The sequence below is a fragment of the Thalia democratica genome, chromosome 4 (genome assembly GCF_965202585.1).
Source record: "Thalia democratica chromosome 4, ktThaDemo2.hap1.1, whole genome shotgun sequence".
Lineage (NCBI taxonomy): Eukaryota > Metazoa > Chordata > Thaliacea > Salpida > Salpidae > Thalia > Thalia democratica.
This window is the reverse complement of record NC_139168.1, coordinates 69,388,422-69,402,121: the sequence shown is the minus strand read 5'-3', so window position 1 is coordinate 69,402,121 and position 13,700 is coordinate 69,388,422.

The following is a 13,700-nucleotide window of genomic DNA, read 5'->3' as shown; positions in this document are numbered from 1 at the left end:
TATAAATTTTAACACTCAATTTCTTCTAACATATAGATCTAATTCTATGCAAACTACTATGGTGTTTTATTATATAACCATTTAAGAATTTAAAAGTATATATCACTTATAAATTAATGTGTTACTTATTTCCAATACATTATGACAAAGATTTTATTTACAAAGATGAAAATAGTACATAAAAAGCTTTTTATCAAACTACTATCTTGCTAATTCATCTAGAGTTCAAAGTTTCTGCCTACTATGTCCTGAATTTTTAATAAAACTTAACTTTATATCATACAATTTAGTAAATATAATAGAGTACAAGTGGTTTAGAAAATGAAATAACTTAAATTTTAATTGAATAAGAATTGAGATATAACTGAAAATCTCTTACAGGGTGAAACATTTTATTATAACAAATTAGACTAGACATCCTACCTTATTTACTTAGAGGTTCTAGCTATTTATTGTTACAATGCTACATTTGTTCTTTATGATTTTAGATACTTTTGAACACTGTTGTGCAAAAACTTTTCATTTTTGAAATGATTACTAGCTTTTTATACAGTTATCAACATATGTTACATGATATTTTTGGTAAATTAGCTATGAGTGAAGTAATATAGCATCTCAATTGAATTTTTTAAAATAAATGTATTTTTATTTTTCAATTATTAGCTATTTGTTTTCAATTGTTTTCACTTGTGGTATTAAATAAAAATTTTTTTTCAATGACTAACTTATATTTTCCTTTGTCACAATAAATTTTCAACAGTTTTTAAAAGATTAGGGAAGATAGTGTTGACAAGTTGGCAACATTTGGACAACTTTAACAGCTCACAGGGGCAACAAATACTTTATGGGTAAAACAAGGGTGACTTTGAGTAATTAAAAACAAAAAAATTAAGCACAACAGTGTTTAACAAAAAAAAAAAAAAACACTGTAATATAGTAAAAGTAAACATAATAAATAGCTAGAAGATTTAAAGAACTCAGACAGGATGTGGTGTTTGGTATGTTATTTAACACATATTTTGATAGAAAGATATAAAAAAAACTATACAAGCATTTCTAGTTTAAATTACCTAATTTATAATTTATTACAAAAAGTTAGTCTTAAAGAATAAATCAACTTCTTATTCTTTATAACTTACTATTAAAGAAATTATGCTTACAAAATTACTTATAATAGTAAATCATATAGTTTTAACTTCAGCAAAATTAACTTGTTTTTAATTTAAACTTTTAAGCTTATATTATGGTAACAAAAATCTAAATAATTTTATGCCCAATTACTTATAAATGATAGAAACTAAATTTAATTATATCTAATTATTTACAGGTTATTATAACTATTTTCAATGGCAAATTTAGTTTTTTTTTTTTTGAACAACAAGTAACTTACTATTTGGTCATTAACTGTAATTTATTAGAAATTAAATTAATTTGAAGCATTATTTTTTGGTAAGTTATTAAAAGTTTACAAAGTGTAAAAAGTATTACAAAAACTAAAATGTTATAAATATTAAAACTTATCAAATTCATTATACAAGCTTAAATCTTACTAAAATGTATATTTAATAAAAAAGGCTTAAATGTGTATACATTTAAAAATAATCAAAGTTTAAAAAACTATAAAACTTACAACAAGCTTTCCAATAGAAAGTAAAAAAATATCCGAAATATACGTATCTGAGTTTAATGGTTATTTTATCAGTAACGACATACAAAATGCACTCAAGATAACACAAGGCTTCTTTGCTGAAAAGTATAATGCAAGAATGATTGTAAGTTTTGTTTCCTGATGTGATAAGGTTTTATAGTTATAAATACAAAAATAACATTGGTTTCTCTACCTGCCTTTTTTTTTGTATCAAAAAGTTTTATGAAGTTTTAACCTAATAAATCTTAATGAAGCCAGAAAATTTTATATACACTTTTAATTGTTATATCATGAGATTTCGTTTTCTTTTTGCAAAATAAATTTAGTGAAAGATGAAAATATAAGTGCATTTGAGTCGAATGTTAAAAATAATATTCTAACTAACTTAATTGACTTAGTTTTTATTCAAAATCTTAAATATATGTATGTACTTTGAGGTATAATATAAAACAAAAAAAGTATTAAAAAGTTTAAATGCATCTAAAATTAATAAAAGTATTATTATCTTTCACACTAAGTAAAACATTACTTAACTTTTTATTTTTGTTGAACTGACAACTAATATGGATAGTTTTTGTAGAAATTTTCACAAAATTTTAGGTGAACCGATTCCATCTGTTCGTGAGAGCGAGAAACTCCCTGCCGTTTGTGTTAGAAATAGAAGTAGCTGATGACGTAAATGACACGTGCTCATTTCAAGGTAAACGCACTCAAGATCCGTCAGTAGTTGCCGATGTTCAACTGTGTCCAGAAGTGGTAAGGATAATTTTGATTTACTTAAATGATTGAAAAGATAAGTATTTACTTAAGTTCTATAATCTAGTTTAAACGTTTATTTACTAATTAAAATCCATTTAAATAAAAACCTGATATTTATTATTTTAAATACCAACCGCTTTAGCATATACACGTCGAAGAAAAATAAAATATTAAAGTTGAAGCGTGTACTTACTTATCTTTTATAATGTGTACTTTTTAAGCTACCAACTTTGCTTCCTTTGTAAGTTGTTAGTTTAAAGTTAACTATAAAGTTATAGTTAGTAAAAATAAGCTATTTCTTAAATAATACAGCTACTAAAGTTTATAAAAATCGTGTAGATACTAAATTTGAGTACTGGAGATACTTACAAGTTACCAATTACAAAACTGCATAGAGCTAAAAGATGGACAGATTCTTTCATTGAAAAAATAGGTTGAACCTTTTCGTTTGCTTTAGTTAAAAATTAAATTTTAAAATACGATTTGTATATAAAACTCAATGACAATACTTAAACTGTTTGCTGCCTAACGATTTAATTTATTATTTAAACACAGCAAGTAACTTCACGGTAGACAGTTCAGAACTACATGAGTCAGTTGAATATTTCAAAAGAAACCCAGGTTTAAAAACAAGGGTTTTAAAAGTCAATTATTTTGTTGACTACAACACTACACAGAGATTCGAGTCACTGAAGGAAACGGAAAATTGGTTATTTGCTGTTCATGGTCAGGTAACGCTTGTTTAAACTATTAAAAGTAAAAAATAACTTAAAGGTATTACAACTTTATTGAAGAGGACCAACAATTTAATCATTGAAAATATATATAAACTTAAAGCAAGCAAGAACAGCTAAATGCAGCATATTCATAGCTTTTCTGCAAACTATTTGAACCTTAGAATCAAGTTAAAAAAATAAGTTGATGAAAGAATATTTAACTTAATAAAAAAACAGATAAACCACTACTTCAACATGCTTAGACGACCATTTGCACTTGAAATAAAAACTATCAATTTTTTGAAGCAAGAAGAGGTTCTGTTAATGTTTTTATTAATTGTTTAAACGATTAATTGTTTTTTATAATGTTTAAGCAACAACTTTTAAACATATAAAGCTAATTAACTACAACATTTTGAAACAAAGTATTTATAAAACTCTGATTGTTTGAAAATAAATACTGAACATACCTGAGTTATAGTAGAAGGAGTAGCAGTAGAACTAATGTCAGTTTTTGTTGTATCTCCAGAAGCGAACCCACCTGAGTAAGACTCAGATTTACAATTCTCAGGGTTCCTAATTTAAGTTGTAAGAAAAATTTAGGGTGCATTTTTGAAAGAACCTTTTTCATCAGAAGAAGACCTGGGTTTAAAATTAGAATTTCTATAAATTTCTTTCGATTTTTACTTTAGTTGAATTGTTTTAAACGACAACAAACTTGTTATGGTAACCTCTACAAAAAACAATAAAATATATGTTTATCTAACAATCTAGATTAAATAGATTTAAGATTAGACAAGTAATTATAATGAGCTATTCTAAATAAAATGCAAAAGCATCATTGCTAGTATATTAATGTAAAAAATTATCAAACTTATACAGTTTGCATAGTAACAAAAAATTAGAAAATTTAGTTGAAAGTAAAAAACGCATTTGGAAGGGTATATTACGTACATAGTTATTATTAGTGAAAAATAAAATTTCGCTCAGTATGAGTCAAAGCTAAATGTAAGGGGTTGGTGGGTGGGGGATATGGATGGCATGGCCATAGAGACACCAAGTGGTGAAAAAACAAGTAAATTTTTTTAATTTTTAATTTTTTTAGAACGGTTATGGTGCAATCTCTAGAGAAGTCTGTGACTCAGTGGCGCCACCTAGCGGTTGAAATTTTTAATTCTTAATTTTATGCCTAATCAAGCAGCACGTAGGTAATTTTTTTCTTCGAGATAGAGCTTTAAAAACCTCAACATTTCGTATACTAATTTGAAGTAAACGGTTTTAAACATATTTTACTTGATATACCGCATGTAAAAAAAGTTAAGTCTCAAAAAAGTTCGTTTTAAGTCTTAATACAAAATAAGTAATAAAATAAAATATAAAACGTGTACTCAACCGAAATGCAGATAAATTCTGCATATTTTTTGTTTAGTTTGAGCTTAAAAAACCCGAGAATTTCATAACATTTGTTTTAAATTAAGTTTAAATTAAATGGTTTTTACTTTTTATCACTAGAAAGTAAAGTATAAGCAAAATTTAGCTTTTAATTTTCTTACTTAATAACTAAAATAGATGATTGATAAATAACTTTGAAAGCATGTAATTTTCTAAGATATAAAAGTTATCGTAGTATTTTTCGTGTAAAAAACATATGTGATATTAATATGAACTTATTGACTTACTGACAATCTAGTTTACGTTTAGCCTATATACCGTTTGTTCAACATAACTGTTTAATAACAGGTCAAAAATTGTCAGTTGGTTGTATATTACTAAAATCTATCTGTAGTATTGCTTAGTTTCACTAATACTAGCAACCTAAAAAGTCATTATATCAGTTAGTTCACATTATTTTAGATTTCGTTGCAGTTTTCAAATACATTTTAAAAGTATTTTTTTAAGACTCGAACGCATTAAACCAAAGCAAGATAAGAAATTAACTTTCTATTTGCATTTAATATTTTTCATATTGTTTTTATTTGCTTAAATGAAGTTAAAAAGAAGTAGTATTTCCTTACTTAAGCAGAGCTGAACAGTAAACTAGTTAGTAGTATATTGCTGAGTTGAGAGAATAACTACGAAAACTAGTATTCTTCAAATTAAGTATAAAAATCTTTTTAAAGTTGTCTTTTTGATTATAAATAGAATGAAAATTTAAGGTCAAAGCAACACATTAAACACAGCTTAATTAATTTTGAACAGTTGTAGTTCATTTAGTTTTATACAAAGCTAATTTATGAAAGAAAGTTTTATATCCAAATTATTAAAACTGGCATGAGCTTATATAGAATCAATTAACGAAATAAATTTGCTATTTTTACAATTTATTTTTAAAACATTAAAAATTAGATAATCAAGTATATAAAGTCAAAATCAGTAGTATTCGAAAGAACCCATATGGCTCTGTCGGTAAAGCGTCAAGTTAGAACTGCAGACGTGATGGGTTCGAATCTTGGTAATAACCTTTTTTTTTTCTCCTTCTTGTTAAACTTAATTTTCACGTTGATTAGTTGAACAATACTTATTAGATGATTATCTCATAATATATAATGTTAACCATATAACTTTGTACATTTTAAGTCGAAAAAGTATTATTTTTTAAAAAAGCAAACCTACTAAGATTGACATTTGAACATCCTCGTTGTTTTTTTGAAGTTCTGCTAAACATGTCAGCTTAATTTAGATACTTTGTTACTTATTAAACTAGAAAATTTAATATGAAGTTATGCAGAAAAAATATACATTATAATTTATATATTTAAATAAAGCGCCGCAATCAAATGGCTCGTAGCACAGCGGTCAACGGATGTGTGCTATAAACTTTTAGCACCAGGTTCGAATCCCACATTGGGCACATTTTTTGTTATTTTTGTTTACTCATAAATTTAGTTATTATGCTACGTAATGACTAAAGTATATTAAGAGTTAAGACTATTAAAGCTGTATAAGTTTTAAACTTCGATCTAACAGAAACTTTTCAAACATGTTAATGAACTTATAATCACTTTTAAAGCAGTTCAGACAATAGTCCATTTATATATTATTGCAAAGTAAAAAACAAATAAGTTTTGAACATAAAAAGATAAAAAAAATAGAAAGTTGAGTTGATATTTTAGAAGTTAGTATATGCGACTGTGGAAGGATAGTGTAGCGGTTGAAGTCTGTGCATTGAAAGCTAGCGATTTGGGTAACTTGTTGCTCAATTTTATTTATATATACTATACAAGTAATTTATAAAGTTTACGCTGTCACAAAGTTTCAACTAGAACTAAAATTCTATTTTAATTACATTAAAATATACAAACTAGATCATTGTTATTTATTAGTACTATCTTCGGTCTTTATCAAAATAGATTCTTTAAACTAGTTTGCGCTTTTTATCAGCAACTTATAAAGAGATATAAGAACATTAAGCAAAAAACAATACTAGTCATCCATCTTTAGTTTTTTCGCTGTAAAATTTAGACTTTAAGTTTCTGTACTATTAGTTTCTACTTTAAAAGAAGGACTAGTTTAAAATGTCTAGAAATATGCAAAAATGACAACATTAACTCTTATCTACTTTAAGATATTTCAAAAGTACTTTTAAATTCATTACTCAATGTGAATATTTTTAAAATGACTCATGTTTATAAGCATTTTATTACAAAAAGTAGTAAAATTTACACCTACTTTTAATAAAAGTTAATTGAAGCTTGATAAATCCAAACTTTGCTTAATAAAAAAATTTTAAAACTTAATAAATGCATAAATAAACTTCTTATATTTAATATTTTACATAAGTATTTTTTTACTGTTTGTTTTAAACAAAAAAAATCAAAATCGCCATTAAAAAGTACACTTGAGCTGCTTATGTAGCTTTTAAATGTGGAATCTTTCAAATATCAATGTTTGCGCTAAGGTTTTATGTAAAATAAGCAGTTGTATCTTCTTTTTTAGCTTATTTTCGATGAAAAGTATAGTAGCATTGTGTTAATAAACTAAAAATTAAAACTTTATACATTTATAATCAAAAAAAGAAAAAAATTGTAGTATATAAATTTAAATTAAGACCTTTAATTAAAACTCTTGTATATCTCTGCGATTGATGACTGTGTTTCACGGTCTCTTAGCACCCTTCAAGGGCACATTTTAGTTTACTTTGTTTACTCTGAAGTTTAAAAATAAGTATGAAATTTTACGTGTAAAACAATAGTATCATGGTTTAATAATCATAGTTCAAATCCGGGGACTCGGGTTGGACTTACTTGTTGCCAGTTTTTTTTTGGTAACCTAAATTACCATACTAGTAACTTATAATAAATTATTATTTCACAAAGTTTCAATCAGAACTGAAATCTCTTTTGATAATACTTAAGTTTATAAATAATTTAAGTGTGTATAAAACTTTTCTTTAAGCTTATTAAATAAACTAACTAAAACTTTTAAACTTGAAATATTTTAGTAATATAATAGTAATATAAGTAATAGTAATAAGTATTTTACTGTACGTGCGCTAGTAACCTTGTAAACTTTATATATTCAGTTTAAAAATCAAGCTAAACGAGTTATGAGAAACCCCATAATCAAGCATAAGAAAATGTACTAGAAATTTAGATTTAAATTACAGTTGAGATTAATTCAAATTGAATTAAGCATTTTTTTTGATAAAAATAAACTAATCATTATAAGTAAAAAGTTCTGTTTAAACTAAAGTGATTGTTTTTTCACATTGTTAAAAAATGAAGAATTATAAAAGATAAAATAAAACTTGCTGTTTTATTCCTAAAACTATTAATTGACTGTATTTATTTACCATAGTTTAGTTTAATTTTGGTAAAAACCATAATATAAATGTAATGTTTGAAATAATCAGTTATTAAATAAAAAGGCTAACAACTTTTTAACAATGTAGTGATTTTATTTAAACTAAGACTAAAATTAACTTATTATGCAAAACGTGTACAACTATAAAGTTTAAAGTTATATATTGTTTTATAATATTTTTACTTATTATCTTTATATGTTACAGTCGTAAAATTTCAAAATAAATTATATTTCAGCTGATTGTTTTTTGATTGCCATTGTTAGAAAAAACTCCAGCAAACAATCTTTGATAAAATTGAAAACAAAAGCAAACAATGAAAATTAGATTCATTTATTCATTAATGCACCAAATTATTTAGTTGATATTAATCAGTTGAGCATTACTAAACTAAAAATTAAGCAGGGGTCGGCAATCCTTTATAAGTAAAAAAACAAAAAAACTTACTACCAAAATGCTCGATGGCTACACTTTGTAAAAACAAAAGTCTTGAACTTCACAATATTTTACTTTTTCCTCGTTCTATAAAAGTAAAAACAAATAAATTTTTTGTACATATCAATTAAACCTAATTAAACATTTAAAACTTTTCCAAATATTTATTATTTTTTGAGTTCTGGCATTTAATTAAGTTTTTTTTTTTGTTAATTTGAATTGTTGTCGGAATTTGAACTGCCATAAAACCAAAAGTTTTATTTAAGTAAACAATTCTAAATAAATGTTAAACAAAAATTTACAACTTTTTTCGGTGTGTTACAAAACCTTTTTTGTTCTTATAAGTATAAAAAACTATATGCTAAAAAGCGCAACACTTCAATTTTTTAAAATCGTATTTATGTGCAGTTTTTAAAATTTGTTAATTATGCTAAAGTTTTATATATATTTTAGAAAAAACATTTCTAAAATTTTAGTTTAAAGTTTTATTCAAACTATTATTTCGAGTTAAACTATAGGCTTTAATCCCTGATATGTAAAAGTTAACAATTTTAGGTGGTTTCCCTTTTATTATTTACAAGCTAAGTTTGGTGAAAGTAAAACATAATTTAGCTTTAACTTATAATTTATTAAATTAACTAATAGTTACTACTAATCTTAATTAAATTCAGTACACATATAAGAATATATTTTTAATTACTTTTATTTTATTTTTTAAATTCAAACTTTACTTGTTTTTACTAAGTTATAACCTTTAAAAGAAAAAAGTCATGGTGGTCCATATCTTCAAATATTTTAGTTGTGACACAAAATAAGTTTATTTCTAAAGCATTAAAAAATAGTTTCAGGAATTTATATTTACTTTAACTTCATTGTTATTAAATAGAATTTGTTTTTATATTTTACACATTCATTGTCAACAAAGGTTGAATTCATTGTCAAAGGCAATGGGTGGGGAATTGACAGTTTTATTTAAAATTGGTCTCAGTTTAAAAACTAGCTGCTAGTTGCTTTTATTGCATCCTAAGATTCAAAGTAACTTTTGAAAAATATGAGTTTAAATTTGAAAAGTTCAATAGGTGTCTTCTGGAAGGCCATGCTTAAAAATGCTAAAAATACTGAGTCCTTTGATATATGTTTACTTTACAGTTTTTTACATTACCATTATGAAACCTTCTCAGTCTAATCTGTATTTATCATTAAAAAATCTTATTTAGGAAATGTTTTTACCTTTAAAAAATTTTAGTCTTTTTAAAAAAAATCAATAATTTAAAACTTCATTGTTAATTGCTTACTTTTTATTCATCAAACTGTTAATCATGCAAGGAAAATATCTTTAAAACTTTAGTTCTCTAGAATAAAAAGCCTTAGATGCAAGAGATTTTTTTTAAGTTTAAAAAATTTAGTCAAGACAAGTTGGTCTCTATAAATCTGTATTACAAAAATTTTATAAAACTGACAATACCTTAGTAATCATTAATTTTCTTTTGTTCTATTCTACTATATATATAATAAGCACCACTTAAAGCTACTTAATTATAAAAATAACGAAGTAAAGTGGCATTAAAGTATATTTTTTTTGAAATTAAGTTATCAAACAAATGTAATAACAGTTATATGATCAAAAAATATCAGACTGTCAAAATATTATTAGATAATTTCAAAGTAAAACTACACATATATTGAATTTAAAATGATAAAAGATTTTATAGGAATATATGTTTAATACTATATTGTAAGTTCATCATTGTTCATAACAAAATTTTGTACAATTGAAATGTTATATAAATTTTAACACTCAATTTCTTCTAACATATAGATCTAATTCTATGCAAACTACTATGGTGTTTTATTATATAACCATTTAAGAATTTAAAAGTATATATCACTTATAAATTAATGTGTTACTTATTTTCAATACATTATGACAAAGATTTTATTTACAAAGATGAAAATAGTACATAAAAAGCTTTTTATCAAACTACTATCTTGCTAATTCATCTAGAGTTCAAAGTTTCTGCCTACTATGTCCTGAAATTTTAATAAAACTTAACTTTATATCGTACAATTTAGTAAATATAATAGAGTACAAGTGGTTTAGAAAATTAAATAACTTAAATTTTAATTAAATAAGAATTGAGGTATAACTGAAGATCTCTTACAGGGTGAAACATTTTATTATAACAAATTACTCTAGACATCCTACCTTAATTATTTAGAGCTTCTAGCTATTTATTGTTACAATGCTACATTTGTTCTTTATGATTTTAGATACTTTTGAACACTGTTGTGCATATTTTTTCATTTTTGAAATGATTACTAACTTTTTATACAGTTATCAACATATGTAACATGATATTTTTGGTAAATTAGCTATGAGTGAAGTAATATAGCATCTCAATTGAATTTTTTAAAATAAATTCATTTTTATTTTTCAATTGTTAGCTATTTGTTTTCAATTGTTTTCACTTGTGGTATTAAATAAAAAATATTTTTCAATGACTAACTTATATTTTCCTTTGTCACAATAAATTTTTAACAGTTTTTAAAAGATTAGGGAAGATAGTGTTGACCATTATATGACAAGTTGGCAACATTTGGACAACTTTAACAGCTCACAGGGGCAACAAATACTTTATGGGTAAAACAAGGGTGACTTTAAGTAATTAAAAACAAAAAATTTAAGCACAACAGTGTTTAACAAAAAAAAAAAAACACTGTAATATAGTAAAAGTAAACATAATAAATAGCTAGAAGATTTAAAGAACTCAGACAGGATGTGGTGTTTGGTATGTTATTTAACACATATTTTGATAGAAAGATATAAAAAAAACTATACAAGCATTTCTAGTTTAAACTACCTAATTTATAATTTATTACAAAAAGTTAATCTTAAAGAATAAATCAACTTCTTATTCTTTATAACTTACTATTAAAGAAATTATGCTTACAAAATTACTTATAATAGTAAATCATATAGTTGTAACTTCAGCAAAATTAACTTGTTTTTAATTTAAACTTTTAAGCTTATATTATGGTAACAAAAATCTAAATAATTTTATGCCCAATTACTTATAAATGATAGAAACTAAATTTAATTGTATCTAATTATTTACACGTTATTATAACTATTTTCAATGGCAAATTTAGTTTTTTTTTTGAACAACAAGTAACTTACTATTTGGTCATTAACTGTAATTTATTAGAAATTTAATTAATTTGAAGCATTATTTTTTGGTAAGTTATTAAAAGTTTACAAAGTGTAAAAAATATTAAAAAAACTAAAATGTTATAAATATTGAAACTTATCAAATTCATTATACAAGCTTAAATCTTACTGAAATGTATATTTAATAAAAAAGGCTTAAATGTGTATACATTTAAAAATAATCAAAGTTTAAAAAACTATACAGCTTACAACAAGCTTTCCAATAGAAAGTAAAGAAATATCCGAAATATACGTATCTGAGTTTAATGGTTACTTTATCAGTAACGACATACAAAATGCACTCAAGATAACACAAGGCTTCTTTGCTGAAAAGTATAATGCAAGAATGACTGTAAGTTTTGTTTCCTGAAGTGATAAGGTCTTATAGTTTTAATTACAGAAATTAACATTGGTTTCTCTACCTACCTTTTTTTTTTGTATCAAAAAGTTTTAGGAAGTTTTAACCTAATAAATCTTAATGAAGCCAGAAAATTTTATAAACACTTTTAATTGTTATATCATGAGATTTCGTTTTCTTTTTGCAAAATAAATTTAGTGAAAAATGAAATGTAAGTGCATTTGAGTCGAATGTTAAAAATAATATTATAACTAACTTAATTGACTTAGTTTTAATTCAAAATCTTAAATATATGTATGTACTTCGAGGTATAATATAAAACAAAAAAAGTATTAAAAAGTTTAAATGCATCTAAAATTAATAAAAGTGTTATTATCTTTCACACTAAGTAAAACATTACTTAACTTTTTATTTTTGTTGAACTGACAACTAATATGGATAGTTTTTGTAGAAATTTTCACAAAATTTCAGGTAAATCGATTCCATCTGTTTGTGAGAGCGAGAAACTCCCTGCCGTTTGTGTTAGAAATAGAAGTAGCTGATGACGTAAATGACACGTGCTCATACCAAGGTACACACACTCAAGATTCGTCAGTAGTTGCCGATGTTCAACTGTGTCCGGAAGTGGTAAGGATAATTTTGATTTACTTAAATGATTGAATAGATAAGTATTTACTTAAGTTCTATAATCTAGTTTAAACGTTTATTTTACTAACTAAAATCCATTTAAATAAAAACCTGATATTTATTTATTTTAAATACCAACCGCTGTAGCATATACACGTCGAAGGAAAATAAAATATTAAAGTTGAAGTGTGTACTTACTTATCTTTTATAATGTGTACTTTTTTAAGCTACCAACTTTGCTTCCTTTGTAAGTTGTTAGTTTAAAGTTAACTATAAAGTTATAGTTAGTAAAAATAAGCTATTTCTTAAATAATACAGCTACTAAAGTTTATAAAAATCGTGTAGATACTAAATTTGAGTACTGGAGATACTTACAAGTTACCAATTACAAAACTGCATAGAGCTAAAAGATGGACAGATTCTTTCATTGAAAAAATAGGTTGAACCTTTTCGTTTGCTTTAGTTAAAAATTAAATTTTAAAATACGATTTGTATATAAAACTCAATGACAATACTTAAACTGTTTGCTGCATAACGGTTTCATTTATTATTTAAACACAGCAAGTAACTTCACGGTAGACAGTTCAGAACTACATGAGTCAGTTGAATATTTCAAAAGAAACCAAGGTTTAAAAACAAGGGTTTTAAAAGTCAATTATTTTGTTGACTACAACACTACACAGAGATTCGAGTCACTGAAGGAAACGGAAAATTGGTTATTTGCTGTTCATGGTCAGGTTATTGTTACCCAGACTAGGAGCCTCACTGGTTTCCTTCGCAATTGTCTCGGTTTCAGTCTCAACAATCTCATCGGATTCCAGGTTAGCAATAGTCTCGGAACAACTTATCTCGGTTCTGGACCGAGTCCTGGGTACCTTCAGGACTAATGCCTTTTTTAAGGGTTTTAAGGACATAATTATATAATTTATATTTGACTTTATTTATATTTATATATTTGACTAAAGACAATGAAACTAAATAATGTTGGTTTATTATATACAAATACGCAATGACAGCTCACAATAAGTTTAAACACTTAGTGTTAACAAATAGAAGGGAACGCGCTCCGGATTCCCCCTTAGGCGTGTCACTGGTCTCCGTTCGCTCAGCTTCTGGCACTCGACGTTGGTCCGTCTCGTTCGCACAAT